The 10,353-nt window shown below is 35.5% G+C and overlaps 1 pseudogene; it reads left to right on the forward strand.

Annotated features, from left to right (window-relative positions):
- Positions 1-357: 357 nt before the first annotated feature.
- LOC103549962 (COP9 signalosome complex subunit 3-like) lies at positions 358-4,044 on the forward strand (annotated as a pseudogene).
- The last annotated feature ends 6,309 nt before the right edge of the window (positions 4,045-10,353 follow it).

A 10,353-nucleotide genomic window follows, 5' to 3' on the forward strand; every position in this document is an offset into this window, starting at 1 on the left:
AAAATTGTAAACTGATGTGAAACTAATTATTGCTCTTACTATGATGCTGTACTATATACAGTTATATGATATATATGTATACTAGATATATATGTGATATGAGCCGGGGATATTTTATTTCATTTTCTTTAGAGTCTATGCATTTACTTATTAACTATATAGCCTTAGGCAACACGTTTGGCCCAATTATAGTTTCTGCCACATGTAGGTACTTAAAACTAGAAATTATTAATATAATTATTCTCATTTAGTTTCATGGTTTTTCACTTTAAATATTGCACATTTTAAAGATTTGTAATTATCTAAACCTTCCATTCTTCACTTTTAGTTCTAAAATCAAAAGAGGAATGAGACCATATGTATTTCTACTATCGGACTCTGCATCACTATTCCTATGCTGCTAGCACTGGATGCAATGGAGAGTTTGAACTTAGTGGAAAAAAGTGTGACTCAGAAGTCGAAATGAGTCATATCAAGTACTTCTCAGAAAAGTGTGCCGTGAGAATGAATGGTCACACTTCTCCAGCAATAGATCACTAGACTTGAGGGAGTATGCTATTGTAACATCGGTGATTTTTCTGAATAGATCAGGATCTCCTGTCAACTGTGAGAGAGAGCATCTTTAACTCTGTTTACTGTCATTTCTGGTAGAAAAATGTGGAAGAACTCTGTGATTTCCTATTAGTTTCCTTTAAAAATTAAATGCCATTGGCAGAAATACAGAAATTGGATTGGTAAGGAACTGCCAAGCTCATGATTGTATATTTAAATAAATGATAATAGATTTAAAATAAATATAAATATTACTATACATGATTAAAGTATTTTATTCTGATGTAATTTTAATATACTGTTATGTGTTCATATTTGAATGTAATTTCCATTGCATTTCTGTGTAACTTTTTTAGCATCTTTATTTTTAAATAATTGACACACCCTAAATTAACCATTTGAAGTTTACAATTCAATAGTTGTAGTATATTCATAGAGTTGTACGAGCATCAGCACAATCTAAGTTTGGAACATTTTATCGATTCATACATAAACCCCATATCCATTAGCATTGGCTCCATAATCCCTCTTCCCCAACCCCTCCAGCCCTAGGCACCAGGCTAATATACTTTCTGCCTATGCTGAACATTTTATCTAAAAGGAATCCTACTATATGTGATCCTTTGTAACCGGCTTCTTACATGTAACATAACATTTTCAAGGTTCATCTATATTGTAGCAGATATTAGTACTTTATTTCTTTTTATTGTAAAGTAATATTCTATTATATGGATATACCATATTTTATTTATCCATTCATTTGTTACAGGGCATCTATATTGTTTCACTTTTTATTATTTTGGACAGGTAATGCTACTATGAACATTCACATACAAGTTTTATGTGGATGTAAATTTTCGTTTCTCTTGAGTATATACCTTGTATGGAAATGCTGGATCCTATGGTAACTCTGCTTAACATTTTGAAGTACCAAAATATTTCCTAAGTGGCTGCACCATTTTATATTCTCAACAGCCATAAATGAGGATTTAAACTTCTTAAATCCTCGTCAACACTTGTTATTGTCTGTCTCTTTGATTATAGCCATCTTAGTGGGTGTGAATTAGTATCTTCTTGTGGTTTTGAGTTGCTTTTCCCTAATAACTAATGAGCATCTTTTTATGTGCTTATTGTCCATTTGTGTGTCTTCTTTGGAAAACTGTCCACTCAAGTTCTTTGCCCATTTTTAAATTGACTTGTCTTTTTATTATTGAGCTGTAAGTGCTCTTTATATATTGTAGATGTAAATAAGTCCATTATCAGATATATGATTTTTTAAAATATTTTCTCCCGTTCTCTGGGTTGTCTTTTCTCTTTCTTGTTGATATCTTCTGCAGCATAAAATTTTTAATTTTAATGAAGTCTACTTTAATTTTGTTGTTGTTGCTTGTGCTTTTGGTGTTATATCTGAGAAACCATTGCCTAAACCAGGGCATGAAGATTTACACCTATATATTTGTCTAAGAGTTTTATACATTTGCTCTTTCATTTAATGCTGTAATCCATTTTGAGTTAATTTTTGTGAGTGATGTGAGATAGAGGGACCAAATTTATTCTGTTGCATGTGGACATTCAGTTGTCCAAGTGTCATTTGTTGACAACTGTTCTTTCCCCATTGATTGGTCTTGACATTCTTGTCAAAAATGAATTGACCGTAAATGTATGGATTATTTGTGAACTCACAATTCTATTCAATTGATCTACAAATTTATCTTTGTACCAGGATCACACAGTCTGGATTACTGTAGCTTTGTAATAAGATTTGAATTCAAGATTTGTGACTCCTTTCTATTTTGTTCTTGATTTTGAAGATTGCTTTGACAATCCTAGGTTCCTTACATTTCCCTATAAATTTTAGTATTAGCTTATCAATTTCTGCAAAAAATCTTGAGGCCATCTGGTGAGTCACTGCAGCCCTTCCTCCCAGAGTGGCCTCCTCTTCCTGCCCAAGCTGGTCCTGCCGCTTGGGCTACTCCAGGAAAAACATGATGTCTACCCTCAATTTGTGAACAGTGTTAAAGAGCTCTCAACTCAAATCACTCAGCTTTCTGAACTGATCAAGAGTGGGGAACCCCCTGCAGAGAGCTTACCTCATCTGGGCACTGGGCTTGGGACTCTGGATGTACAAGAACCTTCTTGGAGTCCTTGCTGTTTTGTTTGCAAAGTTTTCTATTCCTGGAATTCCTGACATCAAAACATAATTCTTACAGATGTAGCTTTTCATCAGTATTTATAACGGAAAACATATTCAATATGCAACACGTACTTTCCTGGGCTTTGCCATCAGTTAACAATAGTACTTGTGGAAAGAAAACAGACCCTGGGAGGAATTGGCATCCTTAAATTAGATATAGACAAGCTGCGGATAAATACAAACCAGCTGACCTGAATGCATGCTGATTTCTGCCAGTTTTGTTTAGAGGCAAATGCTTTAAGTCTGTCCTTCGAGATCTTGACATAGATTTGATGGCTATCTGTAAAAAGAATGGAGCTGTATTAATTTTGATTTTTTATTTTCTGTTTTATATGATGCTTTGGCAATCTTGGTGTCTTGAGGACCCTGGGAGAGACTGTCCCTCCCAGGGTTACCTAATTTCTCGAGATAGCTAACAATTTGCCTGTGAGCACGACTTTGATATGCAAACAAATCAATCCCCCATCGATACCTCATCCGTCTTGTTACCAGACTCCCGCTGTTGGGAGCACTATCATCCTGCCCTAAATCACTCCAGAGCCAGGTACAGGGCAACTAGCCACCATGCCTACAGCCCAGAGCCTGCCCAAATTATTCAAACTATCTCTTCCTAAGCCTGCTGAGCTTGCCTACTCCACCTTGCTTGTTTTATTCTCTCAAAAATCACAATAAAGGTACTGGGCCATGCTTTTCCCTTGCTCCTTCTGCCACCTGACTGACCCTAGTGCTTCCCTGTGCAGCCCTGCGTAGAGTGGCATGCTCCCTCCTCTTGGGAATTGTAAGCCCCAAACTATGTTTTTAACGCAATCATCTGATCTGCTGGCCTCACCAGACCTGAATAAGAACAAAATCCCAGCTACATTTAAAAACAGGAGCCTAAGATACAAAGCACTTCTTATATTGTTCTTATTAAGGAGGGAAGGTCTGCACCAATTGAAGAGCATTTTACTTTTCTGAACAGGCTAAACCTACCGCTGCCGTGGTGATCAGTCACATCATGTTGGAATCATGTAACAAGTGTGTTCCAGTTTCTTTGATATTACTTGGCAACGGACAACAGCTACCAAAATATAGCACTCAAATTGTGGGTAGATTCATGAAGTCCCTGAGAATGCATACTGCATATACATAATGTATACTATGAGTTAGCACAAATTTATTCAACCAGTAATCTCTCAGAACTCTGAAACCTGGCAAACAATTACAGGGAAATTTTTACTTATGACAACAGCATGGGACTGGTGAAGCAGAACTTGTCATCTCTTTATAAGAAGAATACCATGGACACCAGTGGTTGATTACAGCACAAATTTATTGTCTTAACAGTCCTAGAGGCCAGAAGTCCCAAATAAGTTTCAGTTAGCTAGAGTCAAGGGGTCGGCAGGGCTGGTTCCTTCTGGGACCATTGAGGGGAGAGTCGGTTTTCTTGCCTTTCCAGCTGCTAGTGGTTGCCTCTATTGCTTGGCTTGTGGGCCCTTCTTCAGTCTTCAAAGTTCATCACTGCATCTCTGCTTCAGTAATCTCACTGCCTTTTGCTCTGACTCTGACTCCTCCTGTGTCCTTATAAGGACCATTGGGATTATATTGTCCAGATAATCCAGGATAATCTCTCCAAGTCAAAATCCTTTATTAAATCACATCTGCGAAGTCCCTTTTTCCATACAAGGTAACATTGACAGGTTCTGGAGATTAGAATGTGGACAGAGTTAGAGGCAGGGCATTATTGCCACACAAAGTATTGCCATCTCAACAATCTTCTGACTCGTGAACATGAGATGTCTTTTCATTTATTTAGATTTTCTTTAATTTTTTTCAACAATACTTTGTCATTTTCAGTGTACAAATTTTCACTTCCTCTGTCAAATTGATGAAGTATTTTATTCTTGTTGATCTATTATAAATTGAATTCTTTACTTAACTTCAAATGATTAGTCTAGTGTCTAGAAATGCAATTGATTTTTATACATTGATATTGTATCTTGAAATCTTGTTGACTCGTTTATCAGTTGTAATAGTTTTATAGAGGATTAGTTAGGATAATCTATATGCAAGACCATGTCATTTGCAAATAGAGATTATTTTACTTCTTTCTTTCCAATCTGGATGATTTTGATTTCATTTTCTTGCCTACTTGCACTGGTTAGAACTTCTGGTACAATGTTCAATAGAAATAATGAGATCCGACATCCTTGTGTCCACTGCATATTTATTATAAATGAAATACCAAGTTATATTTAGAAAAATTAGAATTTACAGGTAGATGAAATATTAGAAAATAAAATCATCTGTACTTCAACATTTAGATGGAATAGTTTGCAACAGATCAAGCTACTACCGAGAATGACTTAAAAAAGCCAAACAAAATGTAAAACATAATTTTTCATAGCATTGAAGAGCTGGGAAAACTACATAGACTAGAGGGATTGTGGTTCAGTAGAGAAGAGAACCTTGCAAAGGTGAGCTGATTATCTGCAAGTACATTTTTTGGAGGGTGTCTGCAATATTAGATGTGGTCTAAGTCTGAGAATTTGAGTTGGCCTGTGTTGAAAGCCTTAGAGGCAGAAGGCTACCATAACAACAAGAAAGAACCCAACATAGACTGAGTCTTAATAAAATTGAAGCCCAAGTTTCACTCAGCTCAGTTTTCAGGTGATCAGCCTCCCCCTAAACTTCCAGCAGAGGAATGTGTAAATGTTCTCAAACTCGACATTTTTGTGTGCATGTGTGTGTGAGGAAGATTGGCCTTGAGCTAACATCCATGCCAATCTTTCTCTACTTTATATGTGGGATGCACCAGAGCACGGCTTGATGAGTGATGTATAGGGCCACTCCCAGGATTTGAACCTGTGAACCCCAGGCTGCCAAAGCAGAACGCATGAACTTAACCACTACATCATGAGGCTGGCCCCTCAAACTCTACATTTTTTGGTATACAATATTTTGGTTTTAAAAATATTGCTATGTTTGCCAATATAAAGGATCGTATAATAGAACACCGAGAGAAAGAATCGACAATAGAAACAGGCCTATAGATAACTCAAATATTAGAATCAGCAGATGAGGGTAAAATAACTATGATTAAGATATTCAAGAAAAAAAGAAAATGAGAAATAGATTAAAAGATGAAAAATTTGCCAGATAATTGGATTCTATAAAATGAATAAATTGATATACAAAGATGGAAAATTTTACACCAGATATCGAGAATTCTATGAATGAATTTAATACAAGAATATAGAAATCTGGGGGCCAGCCCAGTGGCGCAGCAGTTAAGTTCGCACATTCCGCTTTGGCGGCCCGGGGTTCACTGGTTCGGATCTGGGGTATGGACATGGCACCGCTTGGCAAGCCATGCTGTGGTAGGTGTCCCACATATAAAGTAGAGGAAGATGGGCATGGATGTTAGCTCAGGGCTAGTCTTCCTCAGCAAAAAGAGGAGGATGGGCAGCAGATGTTAGCTCAGGGCTAATCTTCCTCAAAAAAAAAAAAAAAGAATATAGAAATCAAAATATACAATTAAAATTTTTCCACACTCTTGGATATTAAATTACGTATTTCTAAAAATTCCATGGGTCAAAAGAAGGCATCAAAATAGAAATTAAACAATATTTATACTTAATACTATTGAATACATAGCCTATTAAACTTATGAGATGCAGCCAATATATTTTAGAAAGAATTATTTAAGTGCTTATATTAGCAAAGGAGTACTGAAAAAAATCAATGACTTAGACTTGATCTCAATAAGCCAGGAAAAGAAATCTAATCTGGATAATGTAGAGTGAAGCAGATAAATAAGATGAGAGCAAAATTCAATGAAATAGAAAATAAATATACAATAGAGGAAAATTAGCAAAGCCACAATTTTGTTCATTGAAAAAATTAGTAACAGTGATAAACTGCTATCAAGGCAAATCAATGGAAGAAAAATAAAATACAAGTTACTAATGTCAAGAAGGAAAAAGAAGACTTTCACAAAGAAATTAGATTCAATAAAAAGAGCCTAACAGTGTGTTTTGAATGAAAGTCAACGATCTAATCAGAATGTAAATGGAGTCTTGTCATCTTTCTTGCCAAAAGTCTTTCAAAATCTTCCCATTGCCCTGAGGATGAACAAGGGCAATTATGATCTGCTCTTTGTCTGTATATTCAGCTCATCTGCTGATTCTGAACCTTCTTTTCCTTCTTTAAGCTGCAGCCCTACTGGCCGCTGGTTTCTTTCAGTTCTTCAGACATACAGAGTTCTAATCAGTATCAGGATTTTCACAAATGCTGTTGCCTCTGCCTTTGGCTGGGTTAGACAAAGAATCTGTAATAGGGCCCCTTACTTCTGAAAGCCCTTAAGAGCAGATTTTGTTATCTTTGTTTAACATGATATAATTTCCTGGGACATGAAATAATTCAAAGCAAAATCTCCAAATAGGTTATGCAATGAAATTTATTTTTCTTGAACTATAAAACTATTATATAGTGATTAAAAGATGTTCAATAAAAACATAAAAGTAGAAAAAGGAAAAAAAGCAATCTATGATCCAGTCTTCCAAAAGAAAAGTATTATTAAAATTAAGTAGAGTTTTATACTGTATTTTTATATAGTGTAATTTTAAGTAATTTTCCATATTATTATAATTTTTATGAGTTCAGAATATTTCATCATATGGACATATCATGTAATCATTTCCTTTCTGATGAAAAATTGTCTTGATTCTTTTCTATTACAAATAATGCTTTGATAAGTATCCTTTCTCATAAAGCATTTTATGAGTTTACAATGATTTCCTTAGACCGTATTTCCAAATTGTTTAACTATTTAATCAAAAAATGCAGACAATTTTGGAGTGACTGCTACGTAATGCCAAATTCCTATTTAAAGGATAACACTAGTGTCCACTTCGTGGAAGACCATGACACTGCTTATTCCCTTGAGCCCTTCCTAGGATTGATTTTCCCAATTTTTTAAACACTTTCCAATTGCGTCAAAGCAACCATGTTTCATTTTAAAGAAAAATTTCTATTTAATTTACTACAAGTATTCCCATAAAGGTTCAAGATGGCGTTCCATTTCCTTTCATGTGTACACATTTTTACTCATTTTTCGATTGCAAGAAAATTGTCTTTGGTTGATATCTTTCCAGATCACTTGAAATCATCAGCAGTTAAGTTACACAGCCCACATGCGTAGAATGGAAACCAGTGAATAGATGCCTTTAAGAAGAGAAGTAGGTTTTAGTGTTCTGTGAAAAATGTTTGAGCTGACCTTCAAAACATTCATCAAACAGTTTATAGAAACTAACAATGCCCTAATTTGTTGTTCTTTACTACCCTTTGCACAAAGTTCCTAAGGCATGCCTGCTCTGTATTGGAGAGCGGTTACTGATAAAATTGTTAATTAGCAGCTTATCAAGATATCCATGTCAGAGTGTATCGTAAAATGCCCATGGGCCAGATGTAAATTATTCATAAATTAACATAGGAAAAGCAAACGCTAAATCAGCAAGTTCAAGGTCGTATCTACCTGATAGACTAACATGCTAATCAACCATAATTACTAAAGATGAATATAAATATAAATAAGCATTTCTGAAGGAAAAAATGCACATTATAATGTACCTTACTTAGCTTAATAAAACTTCCAAAGTAAATTTATGAAATTGTTAAAGATCAGTCACAATTCCTCTTTGATAAATCTAAAATTTTTTTAGTGAAACCTACACAGTGCAGCTTTAATAAAAAGAATTTCAATTAGTTGTGAAAAATACCACAGGGAAAATCAAGAAAAACAAAGATCATTGTCCTACACCTTTAATTCCTATGAGCTCTTTCTAAATTCTGTTCTATTTGTGTCATTTCTAAATAAAATTACAATATTCAAAAAATTCATGTCAGACACATACAGAACCATAAATGACCTTGAAGAATCCTCCCAGAATTTATTTTCCATCAACAACAAACAGAACAAAGACATTGTTTTGATTCGTAAATACTAGCTTATACCTATTTGGCAAACAACTGAACAGCTCTGTACAATGATATAGACAATCTGTCACTCTTGGTTAATTACTTTTAGTTTCTGTTCAGAATTAATCTTATTCTTACATGGTAAAAAATCGTGTTTCTATGCAATAAATGAATCTTAGGTTTTCTACTATTGTAAAAGCTTTATTATCAAGTGTACCAGATCTTTTTAAGTTAGTAAATATCCACTGGGCCCTATACTGTTTCCAGCACTTACTCGCTGCTAGCTTTATACTATGACGACAACCCAGGTCCTGCTCTCAATGGCATCACAGTAACGGATATGCTGCTGATGGAACTGAGGATAGCTGTTCATCAAACATTCTGTTAATTAATAGCTTACCACCACCAGAACTGTCCACTCAGCTCTGCTCCAGGGAACTGACTAAGGAATCTACGAGAGTACAAAGATACTTAAATGGGTCCAAACCAAGAACCAACAAAAAATAGTATATTTTATTTATTGAGCATTTTTCATGTGATCTATCCCATGGGCAATCTATCTATCTATCTATCTATCTATCTATCTATAGACCCATAACTAGCGACAGGTGTTGGTGAGCCAGGCTCAGAACCCATAGCCTGTGGCTTTTACCATCATGGCATATCTATAGTGTTCAAGAGCATGGTCTTCTTAAAGGCCAACTCATTGATTCCAGTGCTACTTTAGTCTTACAATGCTATCCAACATGTTTTGTAAATTACTCTCTATATAAAGGGAATGAAGAAATAACTTGGTCTCCTCCAGGAGCTTCCTGACTCCCATTTCTGATCTATGAAGCAGTAGGGATCTTTCCACTGCTTTGCACTGTGATTAATATCTCCTTTCTATTGCACAACTAACTTTGGTCTGGTGCCCAACAGAAAAAGAGAGAGAAGCTTTGTGTTAAATTTTTTAAATGATAATTTTAGTGGAATGCAAAGTAAAATGATCAAAACCGTGAAAAAATGAAATCCACGGCAACAATATCACATATATTGTTGTATATGATTGTTGTATATCACATATTGATATATAACACTTCCACACGTAGGTGACACTCCATGTTCAAAGATTTCAACAACTTGTTGATGAAACTGTATTTCTAAAGGAACAAGTCTGTGCTCCTGAGCATTTTTTGGAGTTTTAATGAGTGCTCACAATGTTAAAGCAATTTTCTTATTCCTCTTTAATTTATTTGTATTCAATAGAGCTCATTCAGCCACCAGGAAATGTGCTCAGCCTTGTGATAGCTAAGACATAGAGAAGTTTGTGAACGCTTTTGAGAAAAGGAAGATTCTGAGGAGAAAAAGCAGAAGAGAAAGAAATCATGGGCTTTCAGCATATTACCACGTAAGCAAGTCCGGTAACCAAGAAATACAGAGAGAAAGGGGGTGTTGAGAGAAACCAGTCTTTCCAGAGAGACACTTGGCCCAGGACCATCAGGAGGGTCAGATGGGAAAAACACATCACTTCTGAGGCCTCTTGTAGGGTAGAAAAGTCCTCTGGTCCAACAGTGCTGACCCATGCATTCACAATTGCTTTAAATAGACCAACTCTAACTGGACACTTCACAGGCCAGTCAACCAAGCCTTAAGTTCAATTGTGGGTC

Source organism: Equus przewalskii, chromosome 28 (assembly GCF_037783145.1).
Source record: "Equus przewalskii isolate Varuska chromosome 28, EquPr2, whole genome shotgun sequence".
Classification (NCBI taxonomy): Eukaryota; Metazoa; Chordata; class Mammalia; order Perissodactyla; family Equidae; genus Equus; species Equus przewalskii.